The 25799-nt window shown below is 35.3% G+C and overlaps 1 protein-coding gene across 9 annotated transcripts in view; it reads right to left on the minus strand.

Moving 5' to 3' along the window:
* The window catches only part of LOC123675919 (probable nuclear hormone receptor HR3), a 189003-nt gene that overhangs the window by 23070 nt on the left and 140134 nt on the right, over positions 1-25799 (minus strand). The window contains exon 1 of one of the 9 annotated variants that reach the window (XM_045611499.1): positions 17119-17410. The exons of 7 other annotated variants lie outside the window; for them this stretch is intronic. The gene's annotated coding sequence lies outside the window, so the exon portion shown is untranslated. Of the gene's footprint in view, positions 1-17118; positions 17411-25799 lie in introns of those variants that run through there. One more of the 9 variants, XM_045611559.1, reaches the window with a different exon arrangement.

Consider the following 25799-nt stretch of genomic DNA (forward strand, 5'->3'; position numbering starts at 1 on the left):
TGAACTCTTCGATAATGGATTTGGTTGCTTTCACGAACATTTTGGGTGGTGAAGAGTTCATATAGCGTTTTTGTGGTTCTGGACTCGTGTGGTTCGATATATCGCATGAAGTTGATCCTTTCTAATAGCAATCAGATCGTAAGAAAACTAGACCAGAAAGTGGTGACGAATTGAAAGAGATGTGCCCAAGGAGCAAAAGAAGCAATTCATTCCCAAAACATAGCAAACCAACAGACTCTCTAGCAACAAATCTTAATCCATTCAAGTCGTGATATACCATATACATTCCTTATAAAGATAATAAGCATGAAGAATACCGAATAGAACATGGGGCGTTTCAAGTTGAATAATAGTTATACTTCAAGTGCATCAGAATGCTTTGATATTCCTGAACGAGTTCAAAATGAACGAGTGTTTGAATGAGCCTGCTGTACGAATATTATAAATTTTTTTCTTTAATTCGCCAAATTTTTCCATAAATATCCTTTAGTGATTTTTCCATTGAAAAATGTTGGCTGGCAGACTGTATCACAAATTTTACAAATATAATAGATGACTTCATGACAGGAACGTTCCTAGTACCAACATTAATACGTGTTGAAATATAACCATGAAATCAGTGTAAGACTAAGGTATTCACGCACGATTTTGTTCTCGAATTAGACAAAAAATATGTTTTGTATTATGTTAGCATCAAGGATAACTATATCTATGCAATGCTCCTGTATGATCTTCGGTTGCTTTTTCGTTCAAATAATAGTATATTGTGAGCGTATAAGTGATCCTTCAGAGTTTGAAGGATGTGAAGTGCTTTAAAAACACTTACACATGAATCATATGCTAATTTTAATATACCCGCATCATAACCTCAATAAAACTGATTCAATTGATGTTGTTTCAAAATTTGAAATTTCTCACTATAGAAATTATAAGAAATTGAATCACTACATCAGGAAGAAAACGATTCTAAATAAAGGGATTCCCCTAGTTGCAGGAACAATCAATTCCGCCTTAAAATTTGAATCCACCATTGAGGGATTAAGGCTCCTCGTATTGAAGGATTAAAATTTTGATGACTGCATTAAATTTCAATGAACGTTCCTGTAACTGGGTATTTGAGTGTTAAAAAGAACTGTTGTGTTAGATATTGTGATGCAGAATCAATGGGTTTTTCACATTTTTTGCGCATCAGCACATGAAATTTTGTTTGAAATGCCGAATTCAAGACAAATTCTTCGTTCGATAGTTTTTGCATTGTAAGATCGTGAAGCATAAGATTAGCTGAATTATCAGAGCAACTAAATAATATATTTTGCTGAACGTTTACGTTATTTACTTTATTATAAGACCAAATAAACGATAACAAATTTTCGACAAATAACACCTTTCAGTCTATTTCAAAACGACCAGTCCCGGTACTTTCTTGCTACAAGGCATGGCATTTTCATGTGAAACGAAAATGTTTATGCGACCTAAAAGTCTAAAAGCTAGATGGAAAAGAAGGAGCTTTTGGCACGCGAAAGCTCCTTCCTGACTGATCCTCTCCAAATTTTAATTTTTTTTTATTTTGGCGGTCTGTTCAACATCTGAAAGCGGACCGGGTAAACAAACTCCATCGCACCTAACAGGCCGACAGGTCGGGTTACCAAATAAAACCAGCACTTAAACCTATAAAAAAAAAACGCACCCGAACCAACAACAAGTTCCGCCGATCGCAGATGCGAAAATATTCGCGCATCAAAAAGTGAATTAGCAGTAAAAGAAGAGGAAACATTCGGCCCCGTCCGACATGTCGTAAATGTCAATTAGTCATAAAATGACATGTAATTTGTTCCCTCCGTTCGGAACACATGGCGTCGATTTGGGAGAGAAAAAAAAACTTTTAGCCTCAATTAGAGGAACGGATATATTTTCGTTTCGACCGGGCTTGAACTCGAAATTCGGCGGTTCTGAATCTGGGATGGATTCAGATCAGCCGGTATTGACATTTATATTTTATAAATTCAAAAATTTAAAACATGCCATGGTAACAATTTCAAAGTTCGTAAAAGTACTAGAGCTTTTTTTATAGTATATATTAACCTTTATTTTTAATGAAAATTGGATTGCTTATAAATATCACAGGAACAAACGATACTTTTTGGTGGAGTTGAATTGTTGAAAAGGAAATCTAGTTCGAGTTGAAAAATTGAAGTTTATCTGATTTTTTAAAAATAAAGTGCATTTTAGCTAGATAAATTCACAAAGCCATATAAATTAATTTCATTAATGTAATCGCAAATTTGATGTGTTTTGTTCCAAAAAGAAAAACACAGGCTATTTAAATTTGAGCTAGAAAGGTTTTTATGGCTTTGAAAATTGATGCATCTTTTACAGCGATATCAAATTGTCCCTCAAATTTAAAGCCGAATTTCAATATTGAACATACGCAAACTGTGGAAACTTGTACAGGTGGGCAAATAAGCGAGGTAAGCGGCTATATCTCAGGATCCACTCATCGTAGAGACTTGCGGTAAAAAACTGATGCACTGCGAAAAACCAAATTGTGTCTTTAAGTTCTGACAGAAACAGAAATCCCATCAAATTTGTATGAAAAAACCAAAAGGTCACAAAGCGATAGCTTCAGGCGTTCGGGAGTTCCACCGTCCAGAACTTTTCCGAAAGTATTTTTGAACAAAATTTAGTATAAAAATTGCTATACCGCTTTATCGTGATCCGGTGTTGTTTTCTTTCAAAATTACTCCTAACACTAGATAACTAATTCAAAGAATATAACCATATTCTAGTTGAAAACATCTTCGACTTTTTTCCACCTCAAAATCCATTTCCAACCTCAAACAGGAAGTTCAACGAATCCTCATATCCGCATATAAAAACTGTTAATTTTTAAGGACATCTTCTTCAGTATGTCAACGAAGGAAGCTCGTGAAAGACTCAGAATCTTGGGGCCAACGCCTGAATAGACCCGTCCAGAGAGGAAAGCATAAAAATTTAATCGTTTCCTTGCCGGCACAAACACCGGATAATTGCGGGGCTTTTCACCGTTCCCCGAGCCCGCGTAGCGCCTAATTTGTCAATGACCCCTCGCCGCACAGTTCACTAGGCCGTTTATTGTAATCTAATTAGCTCGGAATCCTTTTAATCGAATTGCGGTTCTTTTCCAGCGCTGTCGGCGGGATCGGAATTCCGATCGTGGATGGGGACCTTTACGGAGACACCTGTTTGCGACGCTGCCGGTCCAAGATTTCAGCACGGGAATTCCGCAGATTCGTCGGATTCGCGACAGGGGTAAGCCCGTTGAAAAGTTTGCAGACGCGTGTTTTGATGCGTCAGGTTTAGATTTGAGGTCGTTGAATTTTGGCCCCTCTGAAGGATTGACGACAATTTTGATTCGTTGTGATTGGAATGAAGAGTCCTCGTGTAAAATTGGAGGCGTTTTTGACAGGTGAAAAATCGAAGAGTTTGGTTTTTCAATTTCTATACTAACCTTCAGAATTATTTGAGGAAATAGTTATTTTCTCAAAAAGTTCGGAAAGTGGTGCTTTCCCGCACCGAACTGCCGTGAGTGCTGGAAATATACTTTCCGCAAGGGTTAGGAACAATTTTTTTTCTACAAGCGTGCGCTTTTACCTATTTTTCCACACGGTGGGGTAAAAGCCCCTGCTATTACTTTTCCGCACTGATATGCGTGCGGGAAAGAAATAGCAGGGGATTTTCCAGTGGTACTTTCCCGCACTCAACTACTTGACCAAACTCCGCTTCGCGTTGTTCGGTTAACGAAGGCTTTATGCAGGAAAGTACCACTTTCCGCTCTTCTGAACTATTTTCTACAAGCGCTGGAAATAAATTGAAACTCAAAAGATTTGATAAATTATTCTTATACACATGAATGACAGACGTAATTCTGCATGTCGTTAGCATAGTTATGTCATCCTTGACGTTAATTGGGCGTGCGGTGCATAGGAACATAACAGAATTCAATTTATTCTTTAATACTTGCGTGCGGTAAAATCCCCTGTTATTTCTTTCCCGCACGCATATCCGTGCATAAAATAAATAGCAGGGGTTTTTCCCGCACTGTGTACATGCAAGTGACTGTTTCTGACTTAAGATGCGCGTGGAAAAATAGTTGAAAGCGAACGCTTGTAGAAAATACATTTTTTGGATACTGAAATCTTCACAGAAATTAAAGAGATTTATGTACATTTCCGCCAGTGGCGTACCTAACACTTAACGTCATGCCGTTAGAGAAGTTATTCCAACTTCGTAATCAGGAGTAAAAGTTACACCTTCGCATCTGTCATACCACTTTCCAACCTTTCTTTTAGCCAGCGGCGTACTTGTCACGAAAATTCACGTCGTTCCTAAACGCAAACAATCACCAACAATTCCGTTTATGTCGAAACTAAAGACGTTACGGCAAATTCCCGAAACAGCCCGAATTTCCAGCGCCAGTGGCGTGCCCGTCTAACGACGGAGTTCCTTCGGCGCCTATTAAATCCAAGAATAGACGACGACGCTATCGCGCGTCTATCCCGTCGCGGAGTCACGTTATTTCGTAACAGCCAGCGGGCAAACGGCTCGTACCGCAATATCTAAATCTAAGTTCACGACATCGCGGCAAAAGATCTCTCGGCCCGAGCACATATACACACTCCGAAATCTCGAACTCCGCCGATATTCGGCGGTTGTTAAACCCGCGGCGGGTTCATTGGCATCTCTCTCTTTCTCTCTCTCTCAGGCGGCCGCGCCTGCAAACAAACCGACACATCTCTCGAACTACGCCGCCTTCGAGTGCGTGAGCTGGCCAGGACGCGTATCGTGAAAATTTCGGCCTTGACGGGTGCGTAAGTTGGGGCGGTTGGAAGGTGACTTATTGTTTATTATTCTCAATAATTTCCCGAAAAATTTTAACTCGTCTTGAAAACTTTTGTTTACGTCTGAATGTTTTGAAATGTTTTTTAAGAACACTGAAAATTTCATATTACGATTTATTATTTCGAAGTGAAAGATTTCAAATCATTGAAAAAAAAACGTTCGAATGAATGAGTACACGTTGGATTCGGACCAAGGCGACGGTAACCTAGAGCTATCGCTCTTGTAAAATAGATAGGCGTAACTTTGCTTCCGCCGTTTTTTTTCCAGAATTCGATGCTATATTGTATGAAACTAGTTATAAAGGATGTTTTTTTAGAGCTATAGAACTTTGAATTGCAATAAAACAAAGATGGATTATTCGATTGACATGAATTTTATTAATCCGCAAGATAATCTTGTGGCATTACATTTTAAATATGATTTCTGGCATATGACCGCCACGGCTGGCTCGGATGTAGTACAATCTGGACGTCCAATTTTCGATGACTTTTTCCAACATTTGTGGCCGTATATCGGCAATAACACGGCGAATGTTGTCTTCCAAATGGTCAAGGGTTTGTGGCTTATCCGCACCAATGACTTTACATAGCGCCACAGAAAGTAGTCTAGCGGTGTTAAATCACAAGATCTTGGAGGCCAATTCACAGGTCCAAAACGTGAAATTAGGCGGTCACCAAACGTGTCTTTCAATAAATCGATTGTGGCACAAGCTGTGTGACATATTGCGCCGTCTTGTTGGAACCACAGCTCCTGGACATCATGGTTGTTAGATTTAGGAATGAAAAAGTTATGTTTGATCGAGAATAACTTTATGATGCAGACCCAAATCGACAAATATTTCGATGACGTTATGTTTACAAATATCTAACCTTATTGTTTGACATCTACGATCTATAAAGCAAAGTTGTACACCCAATAATTCGGAGGAGAAGTGACATTTCAATGGCTCGCTATCAATTTTAAACACAAGCTCGCCATGCAAAGTGACACTTCTCCTCCTTATGAAATAATATACTATGAATAAGTACGATATCTCAGAAATTAATAGTTGAAACGTTCAGAAGAAGAATGAGTTTTTCTTCTATGTGACGGTACTTTCAAAAAATTGTTAAAAATAGATTTCCATAGAAGCATATTCAAATCTAACATCTAACAAATGAACGGAGTGATAGACAAATCAATTTCTTTGAAAACATTTCAATTCTAAAAATGATCGCATTCTTCAAATTAATCAGTGAAATGTATTCAATTATTACTGACCCAAAAACTTTTGACCCCGTCTCGATGTTTTTCTGGTAATTCCCTATAATTTAAAAAAAATACTCGATTAAGCCACAATGTAATCAAACAGTTGTTGTTTATTCCATCAAAATTTGAGGAAATTCAAGTTCATCATTATTCCGTTCAAGATAATTTAAACGTTCCCACCTCCTACAACTTAGTAGCCCCGGCACAATTTTCTCAACACGCGTCCGGTCAATATAAGTTGCGTGAATTTGGAAGGCAACGTTGCGTTCAATTCAACATACTGGTTTGGGACGTGATGTGAGACCCCGGTCACGTTGGAGGAGATTTTTTTGGACATTGGACCTCGAGTTTCGGGCGCTACACCCAACGCATCGATGACGTTCTAACGCACGTGCGTGTGCAATGTCGTTGCACCCGAGGTTGCACCTATGGGAACCGATGGCAAGAGATCAGGTTTTCCTGATTCCTAGCACAGGCTAGATTCGATTCTATTATCGACCGTTATGAGCGGTGGGAGCGTCGAAAAATTTGGTGAATGAATAGACGAAATTAATTATCGGAGATATTATGTCGTGTTGCTCTTTGGAATTTCTGATCTACGATGCGGTTTGGGTGAATAAACGTTCTGTTGATTATGTTGTAAGACTTGCACACGTGCGGTAATAGTTGAATAAATTTCACTGTTTTGAGTTGAAGATTACAGTAATCTTTTGAATTGTACGGTTTCAGGGAACGCGTTTCCATATTGGTGGTTTTCAATCTATTTATGACTTGCTAGTTGTCAAACTGACATATAATATCATAGAGTAATAAACATAGATAGAGAGCGTATACGTAATTTTACATGTCTCCAACATGGTTACACACAATTTTACTATATCATTATGAATGTATATTATATTGAATGAAATATATTTATTTGAGTGATTCCCGACTAAATATGCAAATTTGAATATTTGGAATCCGATACTTTTCATGATTGTCGAATTTATAATAAGCAGAATATTTATTCTTTTCTGTATCTACCTGCTGAAATCCAAGGTTTGGCAACTTTTGCGAGCTTGAAGTTTGTTTTCTGAATTTCTGATACGTTTAACTATTCATTTCAATATATTTTGAGTTAATATGGAACATTGATTCACTATGGGACATAAGAAGTGCGTTCTTTGTGAAGAAACTCGCGAATTGAGTGAAATATCGAATCACTGACATGTTTTCATTTCCGCGCGCTTTATGTCAAATTCAATATTTCAATATATTGTTGGGGACAAAATTTGCTTACCGAAAATGACATATGCTCCCTCTATGTTTAATACTCTGAGTATAATGCATATCTGAATATGTTCTCCAATTTTACATTTCAAAGTGACTTTTAATTCATCAATCAAAAATTGTGATATTATAATTCATTACTAAGGTATCGAACTTGAACGGTATTACCAGAAAAAATCTATTTTTTTTTTGTGATAAAAGAGCTATGAAGCTGCATTATATATAACTAATTTTTCCGATACTTGTTGACACAAAATTTTAGCTATAGAACTTTTCAATAAAGTGGAAATTTTGGTTGCGGCCAGAAAAACTAGGCTTCCAACGTTCTCAACGCGTTTTTATCGGAAAAAAATTAACGAAAATAAGTTGGAAACCAACAATTCTCAGAATCAAATCGACCCAGAACCTTTCATTTCGAAAGCGTCTAGTAATTTTCACGTTTATTTTTACGACCGTCAATTGTCACGTGGCCATATCTTCAAATTTTATACTTGAGGTTTTAATTGACATTTACGATTGCGCATAATTTTATCACAGGGTTGGCACAACGTTATTTATGTTTTTTTTCATGAGGGACTGTAAATAATTTTCGTCGTACTCGTATATTTAACCGTCGGGTTGATGTCCTCAGACATAACATTATTTACATATCTCACAATCAATACAACATTCTATTTCGATTATGCTTTTTTGAATATTCTATTGGTAGTATTCAAAATTCGTGTACGAGTTTGGAAGAGGCCATTTTACAATATGAAAAAGTTATTTATAATGCAAGTGCAGAAGGCATTGAAATTCTTTCAAGAGTCCAAAATCAAAAAACTAGCCACGAAGTGGCGAGTTTTTGAATGAACGAGTGGTAGAATGACCCTTCTATAAGAGTATTATGCATTTTTTCTCTAATCCACTTAATTTTTATTGACATTGATGAAATATTTGATATCGTGTAAATCTGAGATATTCTCGTACGATTTTGTTCTACAAGGCAGAATGATTTGCCACAGAGTTGGAAAAATATTTTTCTACTTATTGTCATCCTAGCTCATACATTATACTTTGAAGAACAACAACCATTAATTTGAAAGAAAATGTGTTATCGAATCATTAAGAGGTCTAATATCTCGTCATCAATAACGACCGAAATTAGGCGACTTATTGCGATTACGTCAATTTGAAGTAATCACGTTTGTCATTTGTATATTCGTTCCTTTGCTTTCAGAGATTTTTGACTTTTTATACAATAAAACAACCATTTTACTTCGAGAGTTATAATACATTAACTGTTCTTTTAGGAAGGCCATGAAAATTTAGGGTATATGAAACAAAATTGAGGTTTGAACTGAAATTACTGAATTTGATGAATAAAATGTAATAAATGGTTTATTCTGTAAGCTACAGGGTATAAACATATAGTCACAGAGGCGTGAGCCTGTACGTGACTTCTAAATAAACAAATATATAATGCAGTAGCCAGTATTCAAATAAATTCACAAATCAAGATCAAATTCTTTTAACATATTTCAATAAAAATATAAAAATCAACAAAAACTCAATAGCACAGTAATGATCATAGATAAGTGCCCATTCTATACATACAATTATATACATATATTATATCATAAACTCAGGGGCGCACTCATTCGGTCATGTCCACTATCAGCTACTCGGTCATCAAATAACACTGCATCAAAAAGCTCATTCTCTATTTCAAGTTACATCAATATACTTATATGGAGGAAGGTTGAATCCAGTAAGTAATTTATTCATTTCTCTTCTAGCAAAAATCAGTGAAAAATGGTGAGCGTTATTGGGGATTTATTATTGAATTAAAATATCTTCTGCCCTTGTCAATTACCCAATTTTTCAATCTTTTTCTCTTCTTAATGAGTGTTGTGATGTTCTTAAATTCTTTTGGAACAGCGGCATATATTCTTGGGGCCAGATAGGCAAAGCATCTTTGGCCTATACGTTTTTCTGCTCTTGGAGTAAGGTATTGATTCGTCTTGTTCCGTGTTTCATATTCACACTTAGTTAGTTGGAGTTGAATCTTCTTTTCACTTATGCCATTTAAAATCTGCTGTACAAATAATTGGTGGGGATTCATGACCCTGGAAACAGTAAACAATTCATCTGATGGATACAGAAGAGGCTTTCCGTAGATAATTCGTAGCAACCATTTCTGGATCACCTCAACCCTCCTCATATGACAACTATATGCTCCACCCCAACCTATTATCCCATATGCCATTTGGGATTGACATAAAGCTGAGTATACCATCATCAAGCTTTTTGTATCCAAGTACTTCCTGAGATATCTAAACTTGGTAAGTAAACATCTCAGTTTGATCACCAAGATATCTATATGCTTGTCCCATTTTAGATGTCGATCAATTGTAACTCCTAGATATTTTATATATTCAGTTTCGGGAATTGATGTTTCGTTGTCAACGTCCAAAAATCAAGGTAATCTTCACTAAGGATTATTATTGAGTTCAGACTTATTCTGAGAATAAATCAACCAAAAATTAATCGAATCGATCACGCGATATTTCAAAATAATCCACAATTCCCATTCTTTCGTGTTAAACTTGACAACAACGACGAATTATCCTGGTCTTAAAACTTGGCGAACATCCCCCGTACCTCACGAAAACATCTCAACAACGTCCTACCAATCAGCGTCGACGATCCAAAATCCGAAATGTGTAATCAATCTGACAAAATTGTCGTAATTGTCAACCATAACATCGTTTTAATGAATAATTGTACATAAGAGCGCCTGGTGACAATGCCCTGGGTATTTTTAAGCAGAGTGAACGACCGATTAGGTATCGTCGACAACAAATAATACCTCGTTATCAGTTTGGCAACTTTTTTAATTGTTTTATTGCTGGTCATACACTTGCTCCGGAATGAGATGAGCCGTGAAATTGGTGGATCAGTGATAACCTCCGGCGAATGATATTTTTTTTTATTTTTGAATCGTATCAAGCGGTTATATTGTTCTGGAATATTTGGTCGATTTTGTTTTGATTATTTTGAGGAACTTTATTTATTGAACTTTTGATTCTACGATTTTTTTTTAACCTATTGTTTCGACACATAATGTCCTCTTCAGGCTCGCAGTCTCAAGTCATATTGAATGAAATAGAAACATATATCTTTTAACACAACGACAGAAGAATAAAATGTAAGGTTTATTAATAACTGTTACAGGTTCTCAAAAAAACTAGCACATTTTATTGTAGATAATGTTGTATCTATAAACGCAAAAGAACGAGAATTCAAATTGAACTTGTGTTTACTTCATCGGACTTCGTCCAAATCAATTCATTTTTCATCACATGCTTATTAAAAGATATGCAATACTCGATTTTTCTGACCTTTTTGTTCATATTCAATAACATTTTTCTTGTCAAATCTTATCATTCTGAAAAGTCTAATAATCTATGAGGATTTCGATAAATAACGCAAGGGTTCAATTGAATTGGAAATTGCCAAAACAAGTCTTTGGAATTTGTGGAACTCAAAAATCAAATGAAGAAAATTCGTCAATCCAAAGCTATTCTCAAAAATCATAGGATTTATTTGCATGAAATAAGAGGATATGATCCATTTTTCTCGAGGCAAAATATTATAGAATCGAATTTCAAATATTTCCTTTTTCCAAAAACCTTTCTACATGAAATCGAAAAACGTAATCTACCAAGATTGTACTAAATACAATATTTTATATTATGAAGTCCTAGACCCAATAGTTGCGACATTATGAATTTTTGAATAGATATTGTTATTTCAACAAAATCACGTATTCTTCTTAATAACCCCTGAAAATTCGAAGGTTTGAATGTGATGACATTTAGTGTGGGTATATGGTTTGATAATTAAAAGACAAACGAATTCAATGACAGATGACAGTAATTCTCTGTCATCTGTCATTCAATTCGTTCACAGTTATTCATTTTGTCAGTTCATCTCAACTCTAAGAAGGTTATAACACAAGATAGATCTTTCGTAACAAAATATTTTCTTCTCTCGCCAACGTCGTAACGGGGCCAATAACCTACTGTCCCCCGTCGATAAACCTATCATATTTCCACCTTTTTCACCCCTACCAAACCCTTGGCGACTCTGTGTACATCAAACCAAACGAAAATCGCCCAAACTCTCCGATAACAAATCTCCAAACAAACGTATTGTGTATCGATATTCTCGCACCTGCTCAAATCGCCTTCTAGATTTCCTTATTTACTCCGACGCCAGATATTTCCGTTTGACAAGCGACGTAGCTCCGCGCTCTGATAAGGATTGTTTGGAGTTCATAAGCTTCATCAAACCACGAGGTTGGACTTGCATACATTAGAGATATGATCTGGTCGGGGTATCGGGCATGTTACGTGAACTCCGAGACCGTGGCGTTTCGTTCTCCACGCCGGAAAGGATATCCGGAATGACAGAAATTATCGCGGAAGTAACGGCTAACGAAAGGGCTTACCGAAATTTTCTTGTGAGAATGTTGACTAACTTTTTTTAGTCCAAGATCTTAGGGCAGCCAGACGTTGCTTATTTTTGAGCGGCCGTTCCCCGAACAGATCGCTAGTTTTGTCAGGATGACAGTTTGTATTATGTAGTGCCGTCCGGCCGTAAATACACTAACTCTCGAAAGGAATAACCTAGAAACCTGAACTTTTCAGGGTATGTTCGGTTCTCAAATGTCGCATTAAGGTTCATTAATGGAGAAAAACAGACTAGGGGTTCCGTAAATATGGCCGTTCGAAATGTAATTTCTCTAATTATTTCAAAACTACAAACTCAATCCAGATGAAATTCTGCAATTGAATGTAAACTACCTCTTTCAAGCTTTTTGCGAACTTTTATGTTGATCGCGGTTCTAGAAGCAGAGAAAATTCGAAAAAATAATGATCGGAAAATGAAACTGAATCATTGAGTGATCCTTTTGAATTGGGATTTCGCGAGCAAATGAAGAAAAATAGTTTCAAACTAGATAAAAAAATTGTTTTTTCATCGCATCATCAGAACATTATTAGATGTGAGTGCTCAAAAGCTATTGATTCTTTTTCTTGAATTTTTCGCCTAACAAAATGTGTCGTATTGAGTAGTATTCAATATGTACTATGAAGGTTGACTGACACACTTGTTGATTTGTCCTAAAGGTACATAAAAACTTGCTTACTTTTCTCAAATTATGATTTGACTGTCCACTTTATGGTTTAGAAATCAATAACCAGAATAAAAAAAGTGTTCTTATGTATCTTTAACAGCTATTGCCCCCAAATTGACCACGACTCAAACTATCGATACCTTCAGAGTATTTTCAAAGGCTACTTGATGCGACACATTGTGGTAATCAGGCTTTGCCTCCTTGGAATCTCAGACTAGTTGAATTTTCAGACGCCCCTCGTAGATGCCGCAAGAATGTCAACATTCTTAAGGCTTTATAACGGCCGAGGTGTCTTGAGACACTTGGAACAGTATTACAGTATATTCAATTCCAGATGATTGGTACCAATAGTTTCTCCAGAAATTCGTGCGGTATTTCTGAAAATCTAGAAACAATAATAAACAGCCTTAGTTATTCTGTAATTTTCATTGTTCATCAAAAAAATTATATGGATGACGAATCAAAATGATTATAAATAAAAATACCACGGTATCGAATCATATCGATCAGAGGGTCACTTAAAACTATAATTTCTTATACGTTGTGTGGCATCAGAAGTTTTTTTACAAATGGAATACTTGAAATGACTTATAGTCTTGTCTATTTTATACTGCTTGGAAGAAGCACTGCATTTGGAACATCTAGACAATCCAGATCAAAATATAATTGACAGATGGAAGATTGGATAAAGCTGAAGTACACCAGTACCATTTGGCAAGCTTCCACACAATCATGAAGATATTCATCTTCGAAATATAAAGAAAGATGTTTATTATCATTTTATATCGAATGAATAAATCGAATATATTCCCCTTCAATGAAACCAATTTAGATTGTAATCCATTATTCATCAATCCCGTTTTAACGAGTTGATTAATTTACACAAATTGATTGTAAATGAACTCTATCAACGATACATTCATCAGTTGATACACGTTTCGGAATATTATCCTAATTAAGGATTTTTCACGCTGTCGTATCGATCCCAATGAAAATTGTTCTGTGTATTATCCGATTGAAGAATAAATTCGTAATTAACAATTTCTTCAATTCTCATTGATATTCTCGATTACTGATAGCTTTATTAATACACCTAAAGGTGAATTTCTTCTGATTAATGCAGGGTGGCTCAGAATTCCGTTCAATAATTTTTTCATATAAATAAGTAAACATATATCCTAAAATGCTGCATTTTCGAGTTACAGGCTGCTAAAGTTTGAAAAAATCAATTGCTCATTTATAACTGTAGTATTATTTTCATTGTCTTAATTTTTAGGTATTGAAGTCTGCATCATGTAATGTTTCGAATTAGGTAAGTGTCTTTTGCCAAAATTATCCAGTGGCAGATATAAGGGTGCAATGATCCTTTTCCTATTGAAAATGTTTGCTCCTGTCTTCTTTTCGAAAAACTTATTTCATTTCTAAAATCAACAGAGTTTTACTAAAAAAGTTAACTTAATTTTTTTTATAGAATATACCGTTTTCGAGAAAATCGAGTACAAAACAAACACTACCTTTAAAAATAAATTATGGTTCCTCATTTAGAAAATTTAAATCTTCCAATTTGATGTCGGTGTAAGGTGTGTGTTAAAAGAAATGGCTCACATTTTGAACAATTTTTGTAAATAATATTTATTGTTTAAGTTTGAGATAAATGTTCCATCAAAAGCCATCTGAAAGCGTTAATCAAACCATGACAATTTTTGAGCATTCATTTATAACTAATGGGAAAACAGAAACATGAAAAACAGATGTAGATTTTTGTGGATTTAATACCTTGTATCTCGAAAACGTAGCATGTTAGGATATATGTTTATATGAACCTTTTTTATAGAAAAATTTGTTCTATTTGACGCCAAACTTTTTGAACTAAAATCTGGACCACCCTGTACACGCAAATCCTATAGTGACAACCAGACAATAGTTAGCAAATTGTGATGTCTAGATTACGTTAACGCTGTTTACAATTCTTCAATTTTGTCAGTAGTGATTCCAGAGATTTTCAACCAACAATCATACTGAAATAATTATTAGCTTCCACAAACACCAAAACCGCATAATCACTCCATGTGAAAACTAGTGTTAATAACACATCGCTAGAATTACAGTCCTGAGTGAAATCTCGCTATAAGAACTTAACACAATGAAAAAATTCATTTCCTCCACGATCGTCTCTAAAAACTGTCGTCGATCGCCTCAGACTTGTGAAAAAACTCTTCCGATTAGATGTATCGTCCAGTTCCTAACGGTAAACCCTATTGAATTTTCGGTTATTACACGCCTACCAACTTAACAGACTCCAGTGAACCGAACGAGCCTCGATACCCACCATTAAAACTCTTTGACGTAATCTCGAAGATGATTGGTCCCTCGGCCAGCGATAGGTGTTAATTAACATTTTTTATTATTGTATCCACTTTTTGTTCGTGTAACATTCTTTCGGGTGTCGTCACAACTTTGGGAGAGTGGAGAAATTTCATTCTGGTTATGATGATGCATCGGTAATACTTTTGCATCCCAGATGCAGATGGACTGGAATAAGATGTAGTCGCACGAATTTCTGAGAAACTTTCCCGGTTTGAAATTCTCGGAAAGTATAGGTTCATCAACTTGTTGAGTCATAATCTTAGCCACTGATTTAGATTGGATGACTTTGGGAAATTTCGATGTTGGTACGATAAACTGATTGTGAGAAATTATCGAAAGCTAATCTAAGTAACCTCAGAGAACTCAATGACCCATCTTGAGTGGTACGCGGTTATCGAGTATTTCAGAAGAGATTTGCAGCCTTGAGTAACCATCGTCACTTAGCGCCATATTATTATTATTATTATTATAAGTTTATTGAGCAAAATTAAAACATTTTTCAGAGTACAGTATCTTATACCAAACATATTTGAGTACAATTCAACCTAAATATGGATACAAAGGTAAATCAATAAACTATTCTTTTATGTTTGCTTTACATCGAAAATATGCAAAATAACATCATTTTCATCAATTAAATGGTAAAATCTAATCAAATTTGCCATGAAGATTCTCGTGAAAAACTCGAGGAGAATATATAGTGACCTCTAATCCTACTACTCAATATTGTCTGCAAAATATGTTGAAAAATTTGTTTCTAGCTCGAAAACAAAGATTCTGATATATAATTGATATTCTCACCACAATTAGTTCTCTCAGATTCTAACAGTTTATAATTAGGATCACCGAATCCAAAGAAAGCAGCAAAATGATTAAATTCCACCGTGAGTGTTTTATTTTTGGTTATTGAAAGAGTTAGGAATGCAGTAGAGATAGTGTTTAAGATCGTATGTCTTACATACTTCCGACAAATAATTACAATATTAGGTACAGATTTCAATTTTATGACATATGTAACGAATACCGAATCTACCTTTAGCTCTTTTATCATTTCTTCTTATCGATAACAAAAACAAATACATATGGGACAGAATCATTTTATAAATATAAGTGAAACACTTTTTATGAAAATGTGGGTGGATTCGAACACGGGGTCATCATACAATCGGAAATCTGAATGAAAAATACCATATATTAACAACAACATGGGCTAGAACTCTGCGAAAAAAACATTACATTTGGTATAACTTCAGAAACGTTTTCAATTTAATGACAGTATCTCACAAATTTTCTCCAAAATAGGTATTATTGTAATTCGATTCCTTCATTTTTTGCCTTTCAAATTATGTGTTCTCAAGTTAGGAGGATAGAAACATTTTGTGTCAAATTCCATGCAAATAACTCTGGACGAGAGAATATTTTTTATCGGATTCCAAAAACGTCAACTGTGAAAATTTCATGGAAAGTTGAATTCATTTTTCCTTGAACTATCAAAGATTTATTATCGGAAATAATGAATCAAAATCCATAGGTGATTTGTGGTTTACATATTTATAGGTAGCTATAGTTGAAAATTTTTCTTTTGGAGTGTACCTAATTCATAATTTCCTGATTATGTTGAAAACATCTGAATTTTATTGTAGGAATCTACTTCAAATTGTGTTCACATATAGATCACAGCTGAATTTCAGCTGTGAGCCATCATATGATTTCTTTCAGTTTACTCCATCATAGGAAATTCAGGTCAAGATCATTGTCATTGATTGCAAAGAAAATTTTCTATAGAAATTCAAATCTTCTTATTGAAGAAGTACAATGAATTGAAAGAAATTCGACCTCATTTTCCGAGGAAATTTTTTTTTTCACTGCTTAAGATTGACAAATTTGAATGAATCTCCAGCTTCCAAAGCTTGCCTTACGTAAATCCTTCCGACTGTTCAACAACAACAACAGCTGAAATGACTATAAACAATAACATCACCACCTAAATCACAATATCGCATTTCAATTCCAATAGAAACTTTATTCAACTCCTTTATCGACTAGGAGGAAAAAAAATCAACCTCAAACGATTCGAACCACACAACAGGAAAAATACAGGGAGATCGAGAAAAAAATCACGGAAGTCCGACTCGATAATAAAATCAAGGCGTCTAGCCTAAGTTCCCTACTTGATTCCACAAAATCGAATCACGAAGTACAACAGATCGCGGGTTCCGTAAATAAACTTCCGGGTTCCACGCACTACCTTCTCGCCTCGAGCCGGGCACAGCACTGGTCGAACGAAAAAAAAACCGCACACACGTGAAAAACGACACTGGCGCGCGGAAAACCACTTTTCCGGGACGGTGGGCCGTCAGAGGTACCGCGACCGAAAATCGCTCGGTATTTTGGACATTTTTAAGAAAGTGAACCCCCTGACGAATTGTCCGTATATCTGTGTAGTAATACGGGAATGCGCCTCCGGCAAAGACGACAGCGGCGCCGGGCGTCTCTGTCAGGCGCGTTGTCGAAGCTCGACGCGAAGAGGAGACGTAAGTCTGAGCTTTGGGGATGACGTAGGATCGAATCCCCACTTAAGGCGCGGGTTCGTTGACCCCCAACGTATACAACACGCTCTCGGTCGTTGTCTGCCACGTTGCCGGGTTGTGCGCGATTTCCGACGGGCTGACGACTTTCGTCATAACACGAAATGGTTGTCATATGATTGATTGGCTCTACGAATAAGTTTTTTATAGATGAAAACACAAAAAACCTCATATAGGGTGTTTCCAAATTTGAAATGAACCTTGGAAGACGTGTAAGGATGACTCATTTGCTGTCGTTTGAGCCATATTTATTGATAACCGAAAATCAGCAGTTTATGAGATATTTGAGTTCTTGAGATATTCAAAAGATTTCTCCCTTACTTCAATTTTCGTCAATTTCCTCTACGTGTACCAAATTTGATTATAATTTCGGATTATTTTCGTGGCCACCAAGAAGTCCGGATCTAACACGGTCAGAATAGACGAAGCAGCGAGATGATTGAGAGTAAATGTCAGGCAGAAAATAACAACCAAAGAGATAAGTAGGACACGTGCTTGTAAAAAGAATGGTGGAGATCATTGCAAACATAAGTTATGAATACATTTTCTACTGAAATTTGGTATTTAATTACAATAAAATATTTAATTCATTACTTTTCCTCCTTTGCTTCTTTCCTCTTTCAAATCAAAATCTGCTGAAAAAAAAAACTAGTGAATGTATTCTAACGAAAACTTTTTTTAGAGAATAAAAGAGTATTATGGCATTTTAAAATGTTTGTTATACATTAATTGTGGAATTCAAAAGTCACGAGCAAATTTCCCTCATACTTTCAAATCATTTTCATGAAATTTTCCATGACCAATTCGCACATTTGCAGCTGTATGTCCTCGAAAACTTGAATTCTATCTTCAATCGAATCGATTGTGGAGCTCAGCTTTAACGTGGCTCCAAAGAAAAAGTCTAAAGGTGTTAAATCAGAAGATCTCAGTGGTCAATTGTGGTCACCACTTCTATAAATAACGCGGCCAGGAAAATTTTCTCTCAAAATTGCGATTGTTTCGTTGCTTGTGTGACACGCAATGCTGTCTTGTTGAAAATAAACAACGTACACAACAAAATCATCTAATTCCGGCCATAGAAAAGCATAAATCATAGCATAAATCCCAAGATAGACAAAGAATCGAAAAGCCTCGGCTTTTGTCAACACTACGGGCTACAGTAGCATTATTCTCACTCCTTTTTCCGCACACGATTTCGATTCTTCACATCACTAACTTGTCCCAACAGCTCAAATTTTTTTACCAGATTCACTATTGCCGGCCGAAAGGTGCTTCACGAGGAGCCAAAATTGCTTTAGTTTTGCGAACTGTGATGGCAAAATTTTCACCATTATTGTATGGAATTTCTACAATTCCAATGCGTTGTTGAAACGTGTATCATTATATTTTTAGTAATGTCGTAGTTTTTACTTTTCAAATGTCAAAATATGACAGCTTCAAAAGTAGCAAGTGGCCAGATAGCGGGCTATTCAAAATAAAACCTCTTATTGGAAAACCATATATCGTCAAACATTGATAACTAGAAAACTATTACGGCTAGTGCTTCTCGCAAACAAAAAAAAAACTGCATTTGTATTTCTAAGATGATACAATGATACTTAAAATAAATTTTCATATCACGATGTCATAACTTTAATCTAACAGTCTTAGAGTAATGAATATCTGACAGTTCATAACTGATAATATTCAATAAATAACCAAGTAGCATGATGTTTGTTATTATTATTCATTTTATATTGACATATTCGGTTAGAAAGGAAGAACTAATAAAACTTTGCAGTCTTTTCGTAATCCAAATCATCTTTCCCACTAATCAAATTCGAAAAGTGTAAATATCAATTAAGATTAACGGCTTTCAACCTGTTAGCACTTGGACCTCCACTTGAACCGAAATTACATTATATTCATTCCTATCAGTTCAAACACATGAATAAACCCACTCATTAGATAATACTTTCGTTCAATTAAGCTCTCGAAAGTTCGTCATTTTGTTGTTTCGGCCGATGTGAAGTGAACGGCTTGTTATCGGTTATATACTTCAGGAAGAATCACGAATTGTTTTTTGATAACGAACTGAATCTTACTCCGTTCATTCGAGAATATATGGTTTTCATTTGGATTTTTATATATTCGATATGAAAAAAAATTACTGCAAATTTCATACTACAGTTTCAACTACGACTATTATAATGGAAGTATTATAATTGTGTCTTGTTAAATAGTTTTAATAACCTCATTAAGAGGGATTACCACCCTTAATGAGGTTGTTCAAAATATTTCTTTTGTAAACCTTCAGATATTTCACGTTTGCCGACGTTTCCGGTATGCTATCATACTAGAAACATCGAAAGCCATTAGCATATTCGTACGTGATCACCGACAACACGAACTAATTTTTCAAAAATTTTTGGTAAATTAAATGCAAATATTTTACTAGCCAGAATAAAACCTTGCTCAGTTTATTCAATTGCACTTCTGCTAATTCAAATGTACTTGACGAATCGAAAATCTCGAATGAATAAATCAGAATAGTGGAGCAGGGATAGTAATCGCAATAATGGCTATAATTACCTCGCAATATTACTCCCTCGGTTATAATGAGTATCATAATCTACTCGCGATATATTCTATTATTTAAACAATACACAAGAAGTCCAAAATAAAACTTTCGAGAAAATTCCAAGAAGACGTTTATTTTTTATTTTTAGCGGACATAGATTTGCAAAATTATTCATCTTGGCGTTATCATTTCTGGAATTTCAAAGAAGTTATTTTTATACTATTAATGATTCTCCCAAAAATCTTTCAATAAATTACACAGCGTTTGGTAAAGATATATAAAATATTGAAGGATGGTTCCTAATTGATATTAAGGTATATTTTTTCATGCTCTAATGGTATAGTCAAGAAATTATTCTGTTGGTCACCAATAAAAATAAATCATGTTTACCATTACATATAATTTTTTTTGTCAATTAATGTTTTTTTTTTGGTATTAATAGAGATGTATAGATCGTATAGATAAAAGAGATGACTAAATTATTTTGTGAATATTTATTATATTTCGAGAAATAAGATACCTTAATTTTTTTTCAACAGCTGATTGTTTTCTGGTGAAAAAATATTTGATCACTATATCTTGAGTTTCATAGAAATAATAGTTATTGAAGAAATTTTTCAGAGCAGAGGATTATTTCTTGTCTGAAAAAGCCCGTAAATTCCAAATTTTTTTTTGAATTCACCATTTTATTTTTTATACGGAAACTATATTATTTTTTCGGGCACAATACAAGAGTTGGAAAATGTGTTCAATGAAGCCTTATTTTCAATTCATATTCTTGAATTGAGAAATCTCATTTCATCACAAAATTTCGAGGAAAAAAGCAATGGACGTTGCATGTTTCACCCTTAAAAAAAATCATAAAAAAATTGACAAATATTTTTGAGTATTTATAAAACATGCCCACAAAATGCCATTCCTTCTTATATTTTTTTCAAATTTTTTTTATTTTTCTTCAAATATTCAACCCCTAAAAACTTCCGCATTTACATGTATCTATATCAATGTGATCAGTGAATCATGTGATAGAAATAATTTTTTTTTATCATAATTACCCACCAAGTAAAAAGTCGTATCGAGGTATATCGAGGTTATATCACTACCCCCTCAACCCCCCAAATGGTTGTTGCCATATCGATGTCGCACCGTTTGACGTTGCAACGCATCCCGATACGTAACCGAACCCCTCGCGAAGGTATAGGGGGTAGATGTTATCATTGGCTTCGACATCGAATTTTCCGATAAGACAGGCTTATCGGCGGGGATCGATGGGACTGTCGTATCACGAATAGCAGTCCATTTCGGCCATTATCCCGCAGTAAATTGGGGCTTCGAGGGATAGAAATTCCAATAAGAAACACGTTTGTGTCGTGTTGTGTGTCTCGTAATGGTTCTGTGCTTCGAGCAATAACGACGTGGGGAAATATGAAAAATGAATTTATAGGGGGGCGGGTTGGAGATTTCTTCGAGGATGTTAGGATGATTGCTTGGACTTTAGTACATTATTTCTTGTCTATATTCGAAAATATCGACTTTGGGGAGTATTATGAGAAGATCTTTTTTAGGCTTCGTAATGGTAAAATCGAGTATTTAAGAGAGCAATCAAGCAACTTGTTTCTATGGCTTTTAACGAAGAAAACTTCAATTCACGTAGTTTTCCAAATGATTACCAAATACGAATGAAACAAAAAAAATTCCCTTTCAGAACTATTGTGAAGATTTATCGTATGAATAATGAACCGAGATATAAACATTTTTCGAATCAATATGATATCGGTTTAGTTACACAATTTATCACTGAAGAAACAAGTTTCATGATCTTGGTTTGGTGGATTTTTCTTCGCTCGAAAAAAATCGGAAAAAAAAATTAAAAATAACAAAACAATAGAGAATGGAGATTCCGACAATCCCAGAAACTACAGAGTTTTTACCAAGCTTGGGACGGTAATATTTTCTGACAATAGACATCAGCACTAGCGTATCAAGGGGGGAGACCCCCAGCTAAGATACTAACAATTTTAATTTTTTCTATATTTTTTTTTATATTTTACTGTATTTATTTCGTAATAAAAATAATATTAAATATTAATTTTATTATAAAATGAATATTTTTGATATGAAGATACATTTTCTGGTTCATTGATTCATGGAATAATTTTTATTCTTTTTTTTCATTAATTTGTACATTTTTCGTATTTATATTTTATCATTATGAATTGCTTAGTTCAGCCCCCCAGACCATAATTCTGGATTTCCCAAAGTATGTCAGAATAAACAATTTTTCTTATAAAGGACCCCGCACGTTTAGTATGGGAAATGGCTTTCCGTGAATTTGGCTGAATTTTTGATATGTTGTAGTTCTTGATGAACTGATCAGAAAAGTCCTTAGCCACAAAGCTCAAAAATGGACAGTTTTCGAGATATGGAGCTTTGAAAATGGATTTTTTGCAATTTTCGGGGTTTTTGCTCATCAATCGGGGAGCTCTCATTTCTGGTTGGGATGGAATTTGGATGTTCGGCGGCTAGAACCCGACTGAGAAATGATCTTCCTTGGGTATATTAGGCACCGCCATCGATAACTTTTTATACACTGCTCCACATTGGCTATGAAATGAGATACAAAATCCAAGATCTTCCATACATCTTTTCATGCCACAAGATGACGCCAGAATAATTCACAAGACCGAGAAACGACATATTGTGAGATTTTTTTAAGAGAGGCCATAATAACTGAATTCTCATATATCTGATGTCCAATAATATCAAATATGTTAGCCGAAATGTTCATAACCAGGCATCGCGAGCTGTAATGGGGGAAAATGGGAAAATCATAATCATAATATATCCTCAGGGATAACAATTGTAATCACTATTGATGTCATTTACATATGATATGTGATTTGTTTCTCACAAATCTCGATAATCTGACAATGGAGTGCCAAGACATTTTCCTCAGAATGTCTCGAAATTGATGATAGCATCTCACAGACAAACGAATCCGTGAAAATGTCTGCAGTTTTGATGCAATATAGTACTATACGGGTAGAATATAGAAGTCCAAGTGTTGGAAGCTAACTATGAATGGAACTTCCGATATTAACCCACGAATTCTTGAAAATAATTTTTTTTTCTATGAACTTTTTGAACTTCACACATACGAATGAATACTATCTAATAATATGATCGTTGGCAAAATGAATGAGTAGATCAATCAAAAACAATATAATAATGAGAGTGACATTCATAATAATAATAACAATAACGGATTCGTTTGTCTGTGAGATGCTATCATCAATTTCGAGACATTCTGAGGAAAATGTCTTGGCACTCCATTGTCAGATTATCGAAATTTGTGAGAAACAAATCACATATCATATGTAAATGACATCAATAGTGATCACAATTGTTATCCCTGAGGATATATGATTATAATTTTTCCATTTTCCCCCATTACAGCTCGCGATGCCTGGTTATGAACATTTCGGCTAACACATTTGATATTATTGGACATCAGATATATGAGGATTCAGTTATTATGGTCCCTCTTAAAAAAATCTCACAATATGTCGTTTCTCGATCATGTGAATTATTCTGGCGCGTTATCTTGTGGCATGAAAAGATGTATGGAAGATCTTGGATTTTGTATCTCATTTCATAGCCAATGTGGAGCAGTGTATAAAAAGTTATCGATGGCGGTGCCTAATATACCCAAGGAAGATCATTTCTCAGTCGGGTTCTGGCCGCCGAACATCCAAATTCCATCAAAACCAGAAATGAGAGCTCCCCGATTGATGAGCAAAAACCCCGAAAATTGCAAAAAATCCATTTTCAAAGCTCTATATCTCGAAAACTGTCCATTTTTGAGCTTTGTGGCTAAGGACTTTTCTGATCAGTTCATCAAGAACTACAACATATCAAAAATTCAGCCAAATTCACGGAAAGCCATTTTCCATACTAAACGTGCGGGGTCCTTTAAATATAATATAAATCATATGAATATTTCAATCAATTTCTGCTCATTTCGTGTAAGAAATGCAAAATTGGGGAATTTAATTTCAGAATGAATTTTTTTATTTGGGGTAGCTGAGGATTACATCTATTTATGCAGTTTTTATGATTCCCAATCCATTTGAAAGTTCGACTAGCTATTAAAGCCACATTTTTCAATTTCTAGCTCAATAAAACTTATCTTTCACATGTCATTGTTACAAAATTATCCACAATTCATTTTTCATTTTTAGTTCTATATTTTTTCAGTGATAAATTTGTTCAATTATGATACCTTAATATTCGCCTCGAAATTGATGTATCTATATTATTTTCTCGTTCCAGTTGCATCAATAACGGATAAAAATAAAGAATACGTGTTTAAACAAAAGTTCAAGCGAGCTATAATACAGCAAATTGCACTTAACTAAGTATTAGAACCTAATTACATATTGAGGGCATTTTTCAATACAGGAAAGTCAATCATAAAATTGAATACCCATAAACATTTCCACTTCCCAAGAAATTAAACTAAAGCTATGTTGCCACGTCTAACAAAAATTCCTTTTTCCTAACTACTAACTGCTCATCATCAATCTACCAGTTTCGCTAGCATCCACATACTCCACGCACGATCTGAAACGCCGGGAGGCGTAACGCATCAACGTAATCTACCCATCCAGCATCCATCTACCTCCCACGCCAAAAAAATACTTCCGCGACGCTGGGGTCTCCGGGAAAATTCTTCGCGAAAATGATGCATCTACACGCGCTTATTGACGAACATCGCTAATTGAATATGCGATAATCGAGGAGGCTATCGAATGCCGGGCGCGACGTTGCCGGACCTATCTGGCGTCAGCCGGCCTGGGGATAATGTCAGGGTTCACGATATCACGCGGGGTTGATTTTTAGCAGCGCCCCAATGCGGAAGTTCTTACAGGGGTGTGCTCTGGCATTTAGAAGTCGGGAATAGTGCTGGGGTGTAGGTATTTCGACGTTGTTTTTCCGGGAAATCTGTTACGAGGGGATAATTGCGAAGAAATGGGGTGGGATTGTTTTTTGTGTTTTCTTAGGAAGGGCGGGATTCCAATTAAGGATTGCTACCGAATGAAATAATTCAATTCAAATCGTAGTGAAACAAGACAAACAATTTTTTCTACATTCATGCAAAAAGCAAAATTTTATTGAACTATATTTAGTGGAAAAAGAAGTTCTTTATTGCACTCATCTGTAATTCTACTTCAACGTGCTGTCATCAAGACAAACATAAACGTTCAAACCCACTACATATTTATCAGATATGCTGTGGGATTGGCAATACGTTTTAAACAGTTACATATTTTATATTATTTTGTATTAATGTTAGCAGCCAGAGATAAACAAACAATGCCTTCCCGAGAATAACTCCTTAATCAAAACTGATCCGATATTAATAATAAAGTATTCAAGTTGCGCTTTTCATTTTCCTACACCTAGTGCTGCACCTCAATAAATCATTTTTTGCTTTTTGCATGAACGTAAAAAAAATGTTGTATGCAACTCGTGCAAAAATTGTTTATTGCACTCGACGTGTTGTCCAACTCGGCCTAACGGCCCAACAGGAGTTGTCCTGTCAGATGTTGGACGTTGAAGGTTTCATTTAGATTGAAATAGCATAATATATGATGGCTTTCAGACAAATTTCGATTCAGAAAAAAGTACCTCCTCGAGCGGG

This window comes from Harmonia axyridis, chromosome 1 (assembly GCF_914767665.1).
Source record: "Harmonia axyridis chromosome 1, icHarAxyr1.1, whole genome shotgun sequence".
Lineage (NCBI taxonomy): Eukaryota > Metazoa > Arthropoda > Insecta > Coleoptera > Coccinellidae > Harmonia > Harmonia axyridis.